This window comes from Tupaia chinensis, unplaced genomic scaffold (genome assembly GCF_000334495.1).
Source record: "Tupaia chinensis unplaced genomic scaffold, TupChi_1.0 Scaffold147433_1, whole genome shotgun sequence".
Taxonomy (NCBI): Eukaryota; Metazoa; Chordata; class Mammalia; order Scandentia; family Tupaiidae; genus Tupaia; species Tupaia belangeri.
Genome location: NW_006207284.1, coordinates 2,969,804 through 2,987,860, shown reverse-complemented (window position 1 = coordinate 2,987,860; position 18,057 = coordinate 2,969,804). Strand labels below are relative to the sequence as shown.

Here is an 18,057-nt window from a genome sequence, read left to right as displayed (position 1 = left end):
AACGGGAGAGAAGAATCCCTGAACTTCAGCAGGAGCCACCAGATGCCGCCCTGGAGATTATGATGTGAGGGTGTGATCCTGGAATGGTGACAACAGTTTGTTACCGTGAGAAAAGAGCTAATACTATAAAGAAAATGAGAAAAACAGGGGTCCTGCTCAAATAGATCAAGCCTTTCTTGAAACCAGCATTATTTCTAGATTCATTAGGTACAAATAGATTCCTCCTGTTAGTATGTTGACTGAGGGTTTCTCACTTGCAATCAAAACAAAATATTTGTAACTGTTCGAGAAATGATATATCAGCTAAAGACAGAAAGAGCTAACCAAGAGAGAAGAGGAAGTAGAAGCATTCCAGGCACAAGAAACAGCCCTGAGAAAGCTCTGGAGAGAGGAAAACCGTAGTGTGCTCAGGGAACTAAGAGGAGGCCCCAGTGTGGGAGCCACCGGAAGAGAGAGAGGCAAGAACCGATTGGCAGGCAGGGGCAAGATCATGCCTTGAGGGTCATGGGAAGGAATGTGGATGTTTGGACTTTATTCTAAGGAAATTGTGTTTCATAATGATGTGGTTGCCTAGTGGAGAATGGATTAAATAGAGGCGAGAATTAAAGAAGTACATCAAAAGGGGCACTGAGGTTATCCAGGCAAGAGAAGACAGTTGGCTTGATCTAAGGTAGTGGTAGTTAGATGGAAGAGAGCACAATAAGAAACTAGATAGTCTTGTAGTCATTTGTTTCAATTATTTGTTTATCTATACTGATATGAAGATATGAAATCTCTATGGACCACAGTGTTAAAACTGAGATCCTAAAAATGAAAGTACACTTTCCCTATCAACAATATGATTTCAGTTTGGAGGAAAGCATCCAGGCAAACAATTATAACAAACAAACAAATAAAAAAATACATGCTGTGATGGAGAGAACTACAAGACGCAGTGGGAACGTTGGAGAATGAAGCACTAAATTGGCCTGGGCCAGACAGAGTTGGCCTTTTAGAAGAGACTTGGTAGAGAGCAGAATAGAGATTGTTGGAGGTTAGGAAGAGGGGAGAGAGATGTTGATTAGTTAGCAGGTGCAAAATTATAGATAGATAAGAGGAGCACATTCTAGTGGTATATAATATAGTAAATGATAGTTAATGATAATTTATTGTATTTCTCAGACTAGCTAAAAAGAAGACTTTAAATGTTCCCAATACAAAGAAATGACAAATGTCTGAGATGATAGATATGCTAACCACTCTTATTTGATAATTGCACATTGAATTTTTATACCGAAAAATTGCACTGTAGCTCATAAATATTGGGTCATCAGAAAAGTCATGATGCATTTTGGCATAGAAAAATATGTCATGGAGCCAGCAGGTGGCGTGGTGGTTAAGGTGCTGGACACTTCCACATGGCCAACTATGGTTCAAGTCCTGGACCTGGTGGCTTCCTTTCTCACTTTCCCTCTCTCTCTCTTCTGTGTGTGTGTCTCTCTCTGGTCAAATTGAAATAAATGAATGAATAAATAAAATTAAATATTAAAAAAAAGAGAAGGGGAACCAGCAGTTAGCATAATGGCTATGTCGCTGGACTCTCACGTAGTCGACCGCGGTTCACGTCCCGGACCCGGTGGCTTAAAACTCACGCCTGGCAAGTGTGCGTGCGTGCCTAAGATCCCGAGAGGAGAATGGAGGAGAAGGGATGGCGGTATGACCATCCCCCCTGGGGGGTGATTTCTCGCTTTCTGTCTCTCTGTCTCTCTCTGTCTGTCTGGCGAGCGCACGCGCCCTATAGAGAAAAAAAAAAAAAGAAAAATACGTAATGACTTTTCTGATGACCCAATACATACAATTATGTGTCAATAATAATAATACGTAGAGACACTTTTTTTTCTTTTGGAGAGGTTTTTTGCTATAGGGCACGTACACTTGTCAGAAAGATAGAGAGAGAGAGACAGAGAGAAAGTGAGAAATCACCCCCCAGGGGGAATGGCCATGCCACAATCCCTTCTCCTCCATTCTCCTCTCAGGATCTTAGGCTTGGCATGTGTTTAAGCCACCAAGTCCAGGACTCAAACCGCAGTCAGCTACATGGGAGTCCAGCAACATAGCCATTACGCCAACTGCTGGTCCCATAGAGACATTTTTTTAAAAAAAGAAAAAGAGAGAGACTTGCCTCTTTAGGATTTTTTCAGGTCACCAAGAGGGTATGCTATGCAGGGAGTAATGCCTGCATGGAAAACATGGAGAGTTTGAAAAGTTTATACTCTTTTTGAGAACAAGTAGTCAAATATTTCTGATGATCCGACTACAAGGAAGGAGCATGACAGAAATGCAGTGCTCACCAATACCCTCTGCATTTCCCAACCCCCTGGAAGTTAGGAGACAAACTCTGGCCAATGAGAGTGGATACTACTGTCAGGCTAGAGCACAGAAGAGCTTGTGCCTACCTTCCTGTGCTCTCTCTCTCTATCTCATGGCAAAGAGGAAACCAGGGGAGATGGGAAAATTGTACAGTCAAGTCAGCCTGGGTCTCTGCACGGAAAATAGTTCTTTTATATAGTTAGCCAGTGAATTGTGTGAAAGTAAGAAATAAATCTTTGTTGTGTTAGGCTGCAGAAATTTTGGAGTTGCATGTTTATATATCATAACTTAGCCTAATATACAGAGTGACAGGGATAAGATTAGACAGGAGAGCAAGAACCAGAACACAAACATTTGACTTTCATGTGCCCTGCTAAAAAGTTGAATTTTATCTAGTAAGAATTTAAGAGTCACCAGAGAGGAGAGAGACACCATCAGACAGTAGAGGGAATACTAGTGGCACTGCATTCTGACAGTACTGGGATAGGTGGATGAATGGATGGATATACTGATGGAAATTTAGAGCTGAGGTTTAAGAGGAGGGCTAGTTCTTAAAAAGCAGAGAGGTCAAAAAAGAGGTTATTGAAAGAGTACAGGAGAAAGATGATGATAGCCTGATTTAAGGCAATGAGATCAGTATAGAAAGGAGTAGCTAAGTGTGATGGATATTTTAGGATAGTAACTGCACAGAGGTTGTGGATAACTGAGTATTTGGTGGAAGAAGAGGGGGGAAGAGACAGAAGAGAGAAGTTTTGACTCCCTTAAACCCATACTTCTTTAGTCCTGTTAACAAACAACTTTAATCACTATGGGCCCAATCACTATCAGCATACAGGAGGACCAGGAAGAAGAGCTAAAAGAGAAGGTTTAATGTTTTCATGGAAAATGGAAAAGCACTGGCCCATGGAAGAAGGAGTCAGCAGACCAGATCTGGTCTTCTGATTTGGATAAGTTCATTGTTCTTCTCTGGACTTCAATTTCTTTTTTATTTTTTTATTTTTTTTTTTTGAGACGTTTTTCACTGTAGGGCATATGCGTTCGCTGGAAAGACAGAGAGAGACAGAGAGATAGAAAGCGAGAAATCACCCCCCAGGGGGGATGGCCACCCCACAATCCCTTCTCCTTTATTCTCCTCTTGGGATCTTGGGCATGCACACACACGCACCTGGCGTGAGTTTAAGCCGCCGGGTCCAGGACTTGAACAGCAGTCGACTACATGGGAGTCCAGCAACATAGCCATTATGCTAACTGCTGGTCCCTGGACTTCAATTTCTTTATCTGTGAAATTAGGTCATAGACTTAAATATCCCCAAGGTTTCTTTCCATCTTACTGTTCCATAATTCTCAAGAAGAAAACAGAGCAACAGGCAAGGGAACAACAAGAAGGTAGGTGACAAGTCCAGTACCAAGAAGGGGAGGAAAGAAAGGAGAGAAAACAGAAAGACCAGGATGTGGGTGCTCAAAATGAGATTCTTGGACCCTTAGTCACCCCAGGAATCCATCAGTTCATCTAGGCCAACAAGAGTTATGTGTTACGGATTTTGACTCAGCTAATATGTCATTGTTTTCACTTATTGAATTTGTATCTTTAGTTGTTAACATTTCATGAGAATTTCAAAAGTTTGTGGGAAAATGGAATTAACATGCAAATTTATTTTGGTGCACAAATTTTGAAATCCATGCACAGTTTTTTCATAATGCCCATGTTTCATGAACTTCTTAAAGCCCACTTCTATCATTATTCCTAATTTATGAAAATATATCAGTGGCTCAAGAGTGGTAATGATAAAAATAGTGATTTAAATACCATAGTCATGGTAACAACTGTAAAGAAAGAGCAGATCCGAGGACACATGAAGGAAGATGAAGCCGTGTACCCTGGATGAAATAGGAGCATGACCACGGTGATCTTATACAAGCTAACAAAAACGTAAGCCTGTAAGTCCAGAATAGGAAGTATGACCAGAAAACTATGAAAATTGGATTGTATTGGACCGGTAATGTGTTTCCCTCTAGACCTCCAGGGCAGCATCTGTTATAAAAATGTTTTCCGATAATAGCAGGAAGCCATGAAAGCTTCAGTGTCATTTTCCAACAAAGTACAATGACTTCTCTGATAGAACAACAAAGTTTTTTCCAAAATAAGGCAAGTGCTTCCCAGTAAAAACTTGATAAATTTTGTTGCTAAAGGTAATGTAGAAACCAATACTACAGCAGCATTACAAAATAGGTCTACGCCACACTATTGCCAATGAGTTTGTGAAACTAGCTACAAAGGCACTGATAGATATATTTAGGCGGAAGGCAGAACTACAGGCAAAGTTTCTTTATCAAAGAACATTGGTAGCTGTTGCACAATATCAGTGGTATACAAAGTGAGAGAACGGTGTGCAATTTTTTTTTTTTTTTTGGCCAGAGGGAACATTGCCCAATGGGGAGTGTCCTTTCTCTCCTGAGAAAGGAGTTGGGCTGGGACTTGAACCTTGGTTGACGAAGTGGGTTCCAGTTCCCTTCACTATTAGGCGATAGGGCCAGCCCAATATTTTATCCACATACGTACAAAATTCTGGTAGGGCACATATAAAGGATGTTCAAAACCTTATGGAAAATGCATATTATAAAAAAGCTATGCATAAATTTCAACTTTTTTGCTCTGAAATAAACTCACTTTAATTCTGTTTTCCATAAACTTTTCAAAGTTTCCTCTTAAATGAAAGAGAAGCACTTTTTTTTTTTTTTTGGAGAGATTTTTGCTATAGAGTGGATGCGCACGCTAGAAAGAAAAAGAGAGACAGAGGAGAGAAATCATCTCCCAGGGGGGATGGCCACACCGCAATCCCTTCTCCTCCTCTCGAGATCTTGGGCACACACGCACACACACACCCAGCATGAGAATAAGCCACCAGGTCTGGAACTTGAACCGTAATCAACTGCATGGGAGTTCAACAATGTAGCCATTACACCAACTGCTGGTCTCTCCATTCAATATTCTAAAAAGGAAAAAAAAAAAAAACCAGCTTTATTGATCCATAAATCCATCCACTTAAAGTAAACCAACTTTCCCATTTTACCATTTTTATCTTTTTTTTGGGGGGGGAGAGGTTTTTGCTATAAGGCGCATGCGCACGCCAGAAAGACAGAGATAGACATAGAGACAGAAAGTGAGAATCACCCCCCAGTGGGAATTGCCACACTGCAATCCCTTCTCCTCCATTCTCCTCTAGGGATCTTGGGCATGCACGCACACACACCCGGCGTGAGTTTAAGCCACCACGTCCGGGACTCGAACCATGGTCAACTACATGAGAGTCCAGTGACACAGCCATTACACAAACTACTGGTCCCTCTATTCAATATTCTTTAAAAAACAAAAACAAACAGCTTTATTAAACCATAATTCAAATACATATAATCCATTCACTTAAAGTATACTGGCCAATGGTTTGGATATATTACATTATTCATTTTTTTAACTGTGGTAAAATATCAATAACCCAACTTTCCTATTTTATCATTTTTTTATCTTTTTTTTTGGAGACGTTTTTGCTATAGGGTGTATGTGCACGCCAGAAAGACAGAGAGAGAGAGACAGAGAGAGAGAAAGCCAGAAATCACCCCCTAGTGGGGATGGCCACACCACAATTCCTTCTCCTCCATTCTCCTCTCAGGATCTTGGGCACGAATGCACACGCGCCTGGCATGAGTTTAAGCTACCAGGTCCAGGACTCGAACCACAGTCGACTACATGGGGGTCCAGTGACATAGCCATTATGCTAACTGCTGGTCCCCCCCATTTTACCATTTTTAAACATACAATTCAATGGCACTAATTATATTTACAATGCCATGCAATTGTCATTGCTATTTACTAGATTTTTTACCTGACTATCACTGAAAATCCATGCTCTAGTGAGGCTGATTTTCAGTAAATCAGCAGTTACCTTGTGCACCATGATGTAAGGTGGGAAAGTACATTGGCATCAGTTTTGGCTAAGTTCCATCCCTATGTGCTTCCAGGCAGGCATTTCCATGAATCTGAATACAAAGAGATCAGTCAGCCCTCAGCACATGCCTTTTGGTCTTGATTCGGTTTTGAAGGAGTTTCTCAGGAAGCAGTCTCTGAAATGGAGATTAGCACACAAGAGATTTATTAGGGAATAGGCTTGGGACCAACACTGTTGACGGAAGAAAAAGCAAGCAAGACTGGACAAAGCTGAGCGGTAGTACATCCTAAGAGAGTCCTCAGCCAGCCCTCCAGGGAGCTATGGATCTAGGGAAAGGCTCTCCAGAATTTATCTGGATTGAGGTGAGGGGACCAAACATTTATATCCACTCACTAGGCAGTCGTTGGAGACAGGCTGTCAGTTTAGCCAGGCAGTTTCTTCAGTCAAGGCAATTCCCTAAAAGGGCTGAGATCCAAGAGCTGTCTTCTTGAAGGCATTTCCTTTAGGCAGCAAGCATCCTCAAGAAAGATCTGGAAAGTAGATCCCATGTCCAGCTCACTCCAGCCCACTCCAGTTCTTGCTTTGCTCAGCTTCGTGCCCCTCCACCGCCTTTTAAATGTCACTTTTTTTTTTTTATTTTTTAATATTTTACTTCAATTTTTAAATTTTTATTTTTTTTTAAATTGTCTCACCAGAGAGAGAGGTAGAAAGTACCTCCCCAAGGAGTCTTGGTCGCTGAAATCTTTTTTCTCTATGTTTCCATCCTGTCATAATTTTGGGCTTGCAAGCACACATGCCCAGCATGTTTTTCAAGTAGCTGGACCTGAGATTCAAACAGCAATTGGCCATGTTGGAGCAGATTGCTTTAACTACTGGGATGGGGTTGGCCCAAGGTCCACTTCTTTTTATAAGCTCTGGGTACAACTTCTATAAGATTCCAGGGGGAAATTGAGAAGAAGAAAGTGAGATGAACACTAGGTGCCTTTGGTGCAGCTGGTGTCTGGACTACAACTTCTATTCATTTCTTCCCATCTCTACAACTCATTCTAGATTTTCCTTCATCGTTGGTCTCACTGTTGTGCCTGTTGGCACATGACGCACACCCTCATACATTAAGTGCCCAAGCCCCTAGTTACCATACTCTTCTCAAGCCAAGGTGGCTGAACTTGTCCAATTACCATCAGAATTGAGTAAGGGAATGCAAAGAGACCCAAGTGAATTGAATCACCTAGGTGCTATTCTCCCTGCCATCACCCTGTGACAGCAGCTCTGCTTCCTGGACCTGATGATGAGGGTGAACTGCCCTTGTCAAGATGGTAACTCCTCTTCTTCCCTGCTGTCCCCTGGCACAAGGAGCCTGAAGCATACAGACAACAGTCATAGATTATAGACAAATGAAATTCTTGCCCTGTCCCCTAGAGGAAGTGTTCATGTTACCTTGGAAAGTCAGAACCTCTCAATCCTAAATCCCAGAGTTCTGGAGATGACAAGCACAAATTTCTATGCCACTGTGGCCATGGCCAGCCTCTATCCCTACTGTCATGGTTACTTTATGACTGGCTGAGGCAGCATTGAGGAAGTTGATAACAAAGTCTGGCTATTGTTAACCAGTCAAGTCATTTTGTCTCCCTGGTTGATGAGTGCCTCTTTCATGGTGGGTGCTCCTGTGAACTTTCACAGGAGAAACAAAGATCTTCCCCCTTCCTGCCTTCCTAAGTCTATCCGCCAGCATTTACCCTAGACTTTCTTATCTGTGATTTTCCAACCTTTCTCTTCCCAGGCCCCAGCGCAGTTAGCCATGGCATTTGTCCCTGATCTTGAGTCTATGTGTATTTGAACCTCCAAGTCTCAACTTCTTCCATGCAAATGTATAGCACTCAAAGCTCCACTCCCTCGGAACACTTTCCTTCGCCACTTTTTCAGGGTTACCTGGGAAGGGCTGTGGTACCACAACCATGATTTTCAACTTAAACACATATACCAAGTCAAATTGTCCAGAAGCCAAGCTCAGATTTTTTTTTCCTTGTTCAGCCCTGGTTTTAAAGGAACCCTTTGCAGTCACAGAAGTGACCTGAAGGAGGGGCACTGATGTGATTAGGATAGATAACACAGGGCTCTGGACTCCCTGACTCTGCAAGCTTGCTTGTGCCCTCTGGTCCTATTCAAGCTCAGGACTAGATGACCAATTTCATCTCACTAGGGGCTGTTGTTGGGCCTTCCCAACCCAAGAGTCTGGCAGAATTCAGCCCATTGTGGGCAATTCTGGCCATATGGCCACTTGGTGTGGCATGATTAAGCATGAAGTTTCTACTGGTATCCACAAGCTAGTTTTCAAAAGGTGTATAATTCTCACTGCAAATGCATTGCCTTGCTCCAGAAACCCAGGGGTTTATACTCATTCTCCTACTAGGTTTACCACAAACTCCACATGCTATCATTTTCTACCACTGACACCATATGGTGTACCATAGGATCACAATACCATAAAATCGACTTGGTTATGTAGCCCAAGCCTGTGCCTACTGCAGAGCCTTTTTCTGCTCCAGGTTCACATCCACACTCATCTTTGCATGTCACCCACTGCTGAGCCCAGCAGTACTCTCAGCTTTGAATATGCTACCTCCAGAACCTGAAGCAGCCTGCCAAGAGTTGTGTATTGTTCTTTCTTCTTTGCAGTTGAGGTGGATATCACAATAATTCCTCTTTTAATTTTTTTTTTAATTTTCTGTAGGGTGCATGCACTTGCCAGAAAGAGAGAGAAAAAGCACCTTCAGGGAGAATGACAATGCCACAATCCCCTCTCCTCCATTCTCCTCTTGGGATTTTGGGCACACATGCACATGTTCCCACGGTGTTTTTATCTTTTCTTTCTTTATTTCTTTCTTTTTGTTTTTCTAGATTTTTTTCATAATGTACATTTACTTGCCAGAGAGAAGAAAAGTGAGAAATCAACCCCTAGGGGGGTGGACATGCCGTAATCTCTTCTTCTCCATTCTTCTCCTGGGATTTTAGACACATGCACATGCCCAGCATGATTTCAAGTCATTAGGTCCAGGACTCAAACCATCATCAGTCATGTGAGAATCCAGAGCTTTAAACCATGCTACCTGTTGTCCCCCGCCATCCCGAGTGTGCTTTTCAAGCCCTCCGGTCCAGGACTCATACAGCACAGTTGGCTATGTGGAATTCAGCTACCTTAACCACCATATCACTAACTGGTCTTTGTCTTTTACATTGAGGGAATTTTTTTGGGGGGTGGAGGGAGATTTTTGCTATAGGGTGCTTGTACTTGCTGGAGAGACAGAGAAAGAAAGAGAGAGACAGAAAGCTAGAAATCATACGCAGGGGTGATGGCCACGCTGCAATCCCTTCTCCTCCATTCTCTCTCAGGATCTTGTGCACGCAAGCACACACACCCAATGTGAGCTTTAAGCTGCCAGGTCCAGGACTCAAACTACAGTCTACTATGTGGGAGTCCAGCGATATAACCATTACACCATCTGCTGGTCCCTTGAGGGACTATTTTAACAATTCCCAGAGTGGGATCCCCTACATGTGCTACTGATACAGTGGGTCTCTGAATCCATGTAGGGTTTGTCTCTCACCTTCTAGAGTTTGTGTCTCACCAAAGCATCTACTATACTATGTTCGTGAAGCCATGGTAATCAGATTGGATAAGCCATGGCTTCATGAACATAGTGAACATAGTGAACCAAAGTGATATTCTTTATAATCTCCAGATAGCTCAGACTATCTTATGACAGAGGACAGGAAAGTTAACATATCCCTAGAACAAAACTGTAAATGGATATTTTCATCTTTTTCTAAGTCAATACAAGCTATCTAAAATTCTCTTTTCCTAGAGTTGGGAAAGAAGAAAAGCATTAGCCAGATCAATGACAACATATCATACAACAAAGACCATGCTAATCCGCTCAACCTAGAAACTGTAACTGGGGCTACTGTTTGGTCTGCAGTTTTCCACTGTCATCTTTCAGAATCCATTTACTGTCTTCAGGTGCCACACTGGTGCATTAACTATAGATATCATGAGGACTATCACTTTGCATCTGTAAGGGTTATACTGATATCTGCCACTCTTTCCACCACCAGAAAGTACCATTTTTTTTAAGTTGTTATCTTGCTAGTGGGCAGGGTAGAAAGAGGCCATTTCAGTGGCATTCACTTGACCTCTCACCCCACAGGCTAGTTTCCCTATTATGGCAGTTGTGGCAACTACCAACCATATCAATTCCAATCATGCTAAGAGGGACTAGGAAAATGACCACTGGAGGGGGCCTCAGATCCCATGAACCCACAGTGAGCCAGACCTGAGCCAGGACCCCACTATTACTTTACTCCAAAATGAAGAGAACACACATGATGGTTTAGGTCTCCAGGTGTCAGTCTAACAGTATCTGACAGTCCTCAAAGATGTCTGCTTTCTTCAGTGTAAAATTACTGGGGTAAATGGCCATAGGTTCCTGCGGAGAAGGACAGAGTGACTCCTTTATAAGCACTTGTTATGATCTTTCAGGATACTTCCTTCTGGGGACCTGCACTCTCCTTCAGTTGATGGCTTCCTAGTCCAAAAACTAATTCAAGTACAGAAATTGGGTGAGGAATCCTGTGTTTTATTGAGGCAATAATTCTTGGTCTCCTGATCATCCACCCATGATTTCTCTTGAGCAGTAGTAGGCTGGTCACCTCTTTTTACCCAAGGACACTGAGCCCTATTAGTTATCTCCACAACCATCTATAGGTCAGGCTTCCTCAGATGCCATTTGACCTTGTTGCTCATTACAATGACTGCATTTACCTGGTTTCTGACAAGTTAGTGTTGCCGCCACCATTTGAGGACCCTAGCCCTAGGATCCCCAGTGATATAAAAACTCAATTCTGTAACAGTATCTCCTACTCTCAGGCCTGCAAAATTTAGGGGAGGCACTACTAAGCTTCCAAGTGATACTGATGTCCCACTTTCCAGCACATTCCTCATAACTGTGATACATGATGTGTCCTCTAGGCCCTTCTGTAGAATATCATCATCTTGTGGGGTGGTTTTTGTTTTGTTTTGTTTCTTGTTTCAGTTTTTGGCTATTAGGCATGTGTGCTCACCAGAGAGAGACAGAGAGAGAGAGAAGAAAAGTGAGAAATCACTCCAGGGAGGTTGACCACACTATAATCCCTTCTCCTATATTCTTCCCTCAGAATTTTGGACATGCAGGGAACCAGCAGTTAGCGTAATGGCCATGTCGCTGAACTACCACGCAGTTGACCGTGGTTCGCGTCCTGGACCCAGTGGCTTGAAACTCACGCCGGGCGCGTGTGCGTGCGTGCCCAGGATCCTGAGAGGAGAATGGAGGAGAAGGGATTGTGGCGTGACCATCCCCCCGGGGGGTGATTTCTCGCTTTCTGTCTCTATGTCTCTCTCTGTCTGTCTGGTGAGCGCACGCGCCCTATAGCAAAAATCTCTCCAAAAAAAAAAAAAAAGAATTTTGGACATGCACACATGTGTACTCAGTGTGATGTTCGCAAAAAAAAAAAAAAGAATTTTGGACATACACACATGTGTACTCAGTGTGATGTTCAAGCCACTAGATCCGGAACAGGAACCACATTGGCCATGTGTAATCCTACCTTCATCTCCACACTACCTGTTGGTCTTATCTTGTGAGTTTTTGGGTTTTTTGTTTGTTTGTTTGTTTCATTTTGTATGGTTTTAAGGTTTTTGTCATCAGGCACATGCACTCACTGGAGACAGACAGAGAGAGACAGAGAGACAGAAAGTGAGAAATCACTCCTGAGATGGAATGGCCAAGCCACAATCCCTTCTCCTCCATTCTTTTCTCTAGATCTTGAGTACATATTCACATGCGCCTGGCATGAGTTTCAAGCCACCAGGTCCGGGACTCAAACCTCCGCAGACCATGTGGGAGTTCAGTGCCTTAACTACCACACCACCTGCTAACCCTTCTTGCACATTTTTTATCCTTGCATAATTGCTATGGTTTGAATTCACCCCCCCTCCCAATTCATGTGATGAAATTTTGTTATAATGAGACTAAGAAAGTAAAAACTGGGGCCACAGGAGGCATAGTGGGTAAGGTGCTGGATTCTCACATGGCCGACTATGGCTTAAGTCCAAGACCTGGTGTCTTCTCACTTTCCCTCTCACTGTCTTTCTGTCACTCTTTTGGTGAGTACACATGCCCTATAGCAAACTTTAAAAATAATAATAAATAAAATAAAGGAAGAATTTTTTAAAAAATGCTAAACAAAGCAAAAACTTAATCTGACCATGGGATTAAGACATGAGGTCTTTTAGAAGTTAGGGTGCAGGTCATCAGGGTAGGGCCCCATGATTGAATTCTGGTGGATTTATAAGGAGAGGGAATAAAACAGAGACACACAGACACAGATATGTGTGCTCTTGCTTTGTCTCACTGCGCACTGCCCTGCATCATTTTGGGACTCAGCAGAGTGCAGGAGGAAGTAGGAAGACCCTCACCAGATGTGATCCCTTGAACGTGGACCTCCAAAACCATGAGCTAAGTAGACCTCTGTTCTTTCAATCACCTAGACTCAGATATTTCTCTCATTAGCAACACAGCAATCTAAAATGATAGTGCATCCACTCTCATGTTCTCACTCCCTTGGGACTTTTTATTTCTTCTTCCATTATCTGGCACAGAAATTCTGCCATATCTGCTTCAATTAGTGTGGACCACCACTTTTTCATCCTTCTAGGAGATGTTCTAGCAGCAAGTTTATACCCAGGGAAAATTTCTGAGAATCCTTCCTAGTGTGTCAAAATCTATATCCAAGAAAAAGCTCCCATATCAATACACTCTCTTCCAATGTATGCTTTGTCCTACTCAATCCTACACCTTCAGTATCCAGTCCTCTCCTGGGTCCTACTAGCACAAGCTGGCTAGCTCTTGCAGTTCTTTAGGAACGTGGCCCCTTCCCTCCTTGGGCAAACCTAGCATGTCCTCAGTTTACATTGTGACAAGGCCTAGTCATTGAGCCAGTGGACAGGAAATGAGAGGAAATCCTACAGGTACAGGTCTGTGTTATCTTATAAGCAGTGGCCTCTGCACCATATTCAGGCAAGAGGGGAGCACAGTCCTTAGGAGAAATGTGTAGGCCACTTCTTCAGGTTCATTGATTTCAGGAGACTCAGAATTCTGGTTTTTCAACCCAGATGCCCCCACCCCCATATGTCAGGGTCCTCTCCTTTGCCAATCACGGCCTTAATTTTGTAATAGCACACCAACTGTGGTTGAGAAGTTAGCTTTCTTTGGAGCTCAGTTACTTGTGTGTGTGTTTGTTTATTTTTAGAGAGAGATTTTTGCTCACCAGAGGAACAGAGAGACAGAAAGTGAAAATTCGTCCACTGGGGAGGATGGCCACATCACAATTCCTTCTCCTCCATCCTCAATATTTTGGGCATGCACACACATGTGCCCAGCATGAGTTTTAACCCGTTGGGTCCAGGACTCGAACCATGGTTGACTACATGGGAGACCAGCAATGTAACCATTACACCATCTGCTGGTCCCATGAGCTCAGTTACTCTTATAATTAAATCCTAAGATGATCCTTGGCTTTTTCTCCTACTGAAAAAGGGCAAAGTGTCTTCACATGCTTCAAGGAGGCACTCTGGATTTCGCACTTTGATTATAATTGCCAGTTAATCATAGTCAACTTATTGTTTTCTTTCACGAAAAGAGTTTAGCTATAGTCACTAAATTCCACGGTCCTTATAGTTCTTATTTCCCTCTAATTTCTCAAAATTCTGAATACACCATAAGCCATTGCATTGCCTTCCTCATGTGCCCTCCTGGCGTACCTCTGGTATAAGTTTTAATAATTGTGCTGCCATAATAAGCCAGGGCTGCCTGGGATCCCACCCCCAGCAGTGGGATCCTCATGACCACCAGGCAGCTTACGGTCTAGACCTAAGATTCCACCCCAGTGATCACTTTCTCCTATCCTTTTCAGTACCAGCTATCACAGGTTGGGTCCTTTAGGAAGCAGACTTGAGACAGCTACGAATAGGCAGTACATTTTTTAGGGCTTATTCTTTTTTTTTTTTTTTTTTTTTTTGAGAGATTTTTCACTGTAGGGCGCGTGCGCTCGCCAGCCAGACAGAGAGAGACATAGAGACAGAAAGTGAGAAATCACCCCCCAGGGGGGATGGTCACGCCGCAATCCCTTCTCCTCCCTTCTCCTCTCGGGATCTTGGGCACACACGCACACGTGCCCGGCGTGAGTTTTAAGCCACCGGGTCCGGGACACGAACCGCGGTCGACTACGTGGGAGTCCAGCGACATAGCCATTACGCTAACTGCTGGTTCCCAGGGTTTATTCTTAAAGCAACTCCTATGTAAAGGAAAGAAAGGACACAGGACTAGTCGAATGGAAAATCTGAGCTGTGATACAGTCCTAAGCCCACCCCGTTGGCTGGATGGCCTTTCAGAGTTGTCCTGAGTTGGGGTGAGGGCCTTAGGCTTTTCCACTCCACACAGATCTGTTTGCCCCTGGAAGGAGGTGTGACCTTGAGTGAGGCATTTGCTTCAGCCAAGGCATCCCAAAAAGAGCTGACAGCTGAGAGCTGCCTTCCAGTAACACATCCAGCAAACTGGAGATGAGGGAGAACTCATCTTTCATTTTCAGAGGGAGATTTGGGCGGTGGACATCACAGTACCCACCACCACAAAGGAAATGGTGAAAACTGGGAACATGACAAAATTGCAGTCACTGAAAGACAGTGACATATTTAAGCTATTCATGAGGAAGGAGGTTTTGAAATGAGAGAGGAGATAAAAAATATTTCTTCATGGCCATGTCTATGATTTTAAGTGGCTTGCTATAAGGGCGTATCTCATTAATATGTCCAGTATCTTGAACAACCCTGACCTGTATGACCAGATGAAAGATAAGATAAAGGGATTTTTTTTAAAGATGGTATGAACAACTCAAAATGCCTAAAACAGTTGATTCATTGACAGCATTTAATGGTTTTCTTGCCACTGGAAAACAAAATCTATTGTGTATTATTTTATGTATTTAAAAACACACCTAAATGTGACAATAAGACATAAACAAGTGCTTTCAGAGCCAAATGGAACCTGAAAATAGACTAGGGACCCTTTTGCCATTATCTTCTGATAAGCAGCATCTAACTAGCCCATGTCTGAGTGCAATAAGCTCCTCCCTGAGCAGCTGACAGGCCTCAGACATCTTCACAAAGAATCTGGCCATAATTTCTGGATCTGTGTGTGACTGAATTATCCAGAACCAACTATATCAAATACATGTGCTTTTCTCTAACCCTTCTTAATTGTGAAATATGATTTTCTTTCCCTTTTTTTTTGAGTGCTTGTGCTCACTGGAGAGATAGAGAGACAGAAAGTGAGAAATCATCCCCAAGGGGGGATGGCCACACCGCAATCCCTTCTCTTCCATTCTCCTCTCAGGATCTTGGGCATGCATGCGCACATGCCCGGCATGAGTTTTAAGCCACTGGGTCCGGGACTCAAACCGCAGTTGACTATGTGGGAGCTCAGCGACGTAACCATTATGTCATCTGCTGATCCTGTGAAATATGATTTTCTAACTTAATGAAAAAGAGGGATCGGTAATTGCATAATGGTACTCTCTTACTTCAAATGTATGATCTGCCCTACTCAATCCTACACCTTCAGCATCCAGTCCTCTCCTGAGTCCTATTGTACAAGTGGGCTAGCTCTTGCAGTTCTTTTCGGATGTAGCTCCTTCTCTCTCTAGGCAAGCCTAGCATGTCCTCAATTTACATTGTGATCATACCTTTGAAGAAAGAGTACCATTGTGTAACTATCTGGCCCCTCTTTCTCATTAAGGGAAAATAAATTCATTACATTTTCTTAAGGAAAAGAGGGAGGGGCCAGATAATTACACAATGGTAATAGACTAGATCCATATGAGAAAGGTCCTGGATTCACCTTCCTGTACACAATGGACAAGTGTGCATGCTCGTGATCCGAGCTGGCTGGGACTGAGTGTGGATCACAGCATGAAAACCCTTTGGAAGCTGCTGGTCTCTCTGTTTCTGTCTCTCCCTCTTTATCTCTGTCTCTCTCAGGAAATAAAATTTTTAAATGAAAATTAAAACTAAAAATAGAAAATAAAATAAAAATATATGAAAAGATAAAATTAACAAAGAATAAAGAAAGAAATTGACCTAGTGTAGACCCTAGTGTAGACTCAAGTGGATAATACAAAAAGATTATGAGCAATTGCCCACTACATCAGACATCTCATTGCAATGACTATTATCACTTAATTTTTTTGTTTGTCTTTGTTTTATTTTTTAAGAATTATTTATGTATTGTGTATTTATTTTTAATTCACTACAGGCATGTGCAGAGAGAGAAAGTGAGAAGGCAAGCTGCCAGGTCTGGGACTCAAAACTACGGGTCAGCAACATGGGAGTCTAGGACCTTAACACCACACCACTGGCTGACCCCATCACTTCATTTCTAACATTCGTGCTTTATGTTTATCTTGTGACAAATACAATTTTGTAATTCATTTGGTATGATTTACCTAAACTGGTAGAGAGAGCTCTGACACCACTACACACACACATACATGCATGTGCACACACGCCTCTACATATCAACTACAGCAGATATGCTTTAACTTCCTCTAGGTCTCTCCATAGAGTCTGAAAGTTTAATTGGAAAAGGAAAACATAGTTCGTGTTAAAGTCAAGTTTGAAGATTGCAATGCTATCTAAAGTCTTATTGTTGTAGCATATGTTTACCTAACTATCCTGTCCTTTTCTCTCACATTACTCTGTTGTTTCATTGTCTCCATAGCTCTGCATTGTCACTATTTCATACATTTATTTACTTGTTTATTGAATGATTTCCCCACTAATATATAAGCTCACTGAGTACAGGAACCTTGTCTTTTCACCCCTGTAGCCCCATCACCCAGAACAACACCTGGGACCTGGTACTTAGTATATATTTGTTGCATAAATGAATGAATGGAGCCCTTACTTATTTATCCATGCATCTATCTATTTATCCAGCATATACCTATGATCTATCATTTGAGAAAGCTATGCATACTAGTAAACTAGCTTTATTATCCACTAGGCAGACTAAGTACGGCTCACAGATAAATTTATATATTACGTGAAATAATATTCTAGAAAGGAGTACTAAGGTGAAAATCCATAATCCAAACAACTGATCAATGGAGGAGTCATCTTCTATCTTCATTTCCTCAATCCTTCCAGGTGGTGATGAAGCAAAACAGTCAACAAAGGGAAGGGGGAAGACCTGGAGGGTCTGCAGCTGGGAGCTGGTTTGGTCCGTCCTATCCCAGTTTGTGCTGCCTTCACATTTTAACAACCTCCTTCCAAATACCTTGCTAACCCAGACTAAATGACCCCTTTGTACAAGACAATACATACCTGATGCTCATAAGAACTTCTTTGTTCTGCCCTCCCCCTGCCCATTACAGTTCCATTTATTATCTAACCTTACTTAGGCATTTTCAACAATCTTTTCATGTTCCTCCACACACATTTTCTAAAAAGCCAGCTGTGCAATTTAGACCATCCCTGGAGATTATTGACCAGGTTGGGTTTGCATTTATGAGCACACAACTGAAGCTGACACGGTCCTTACCAGAATTAATAGCTCTTGGAACAGTCTGCCTTCACAGCATTTTACCAACAGCTTCATAATACATCTGAGGGCAA

The 18,057-nt window shown here is 42.5% G+C and overlaps 1 long non-coding RNA gene across 1 annotated transcript; it reads right to left on the bottom strand.

Annotated features, from left to right (window-relative positions):
* Window positions 1–5,285: 5,285 nt before the first annotated feature.
* On the bottom strand, window positions 5,286–6,817 carry LOC114006383 (uncharacterized). Its single transcript, XR_003548102.1, has 3 exons — window positions 6,687–6,817; window positions 6,291–6,468; window positions 5,286–5,339 (listed from the first exon to the last, which is right to left on the bottom strand). It is a non-coding gene; the product is annotated as an uncharacterized LOC114006383 (long non-coding RNA).
* Between the last annotated feature and the right edge of the window lie 11,240 nt (window positions 6,818–18,057).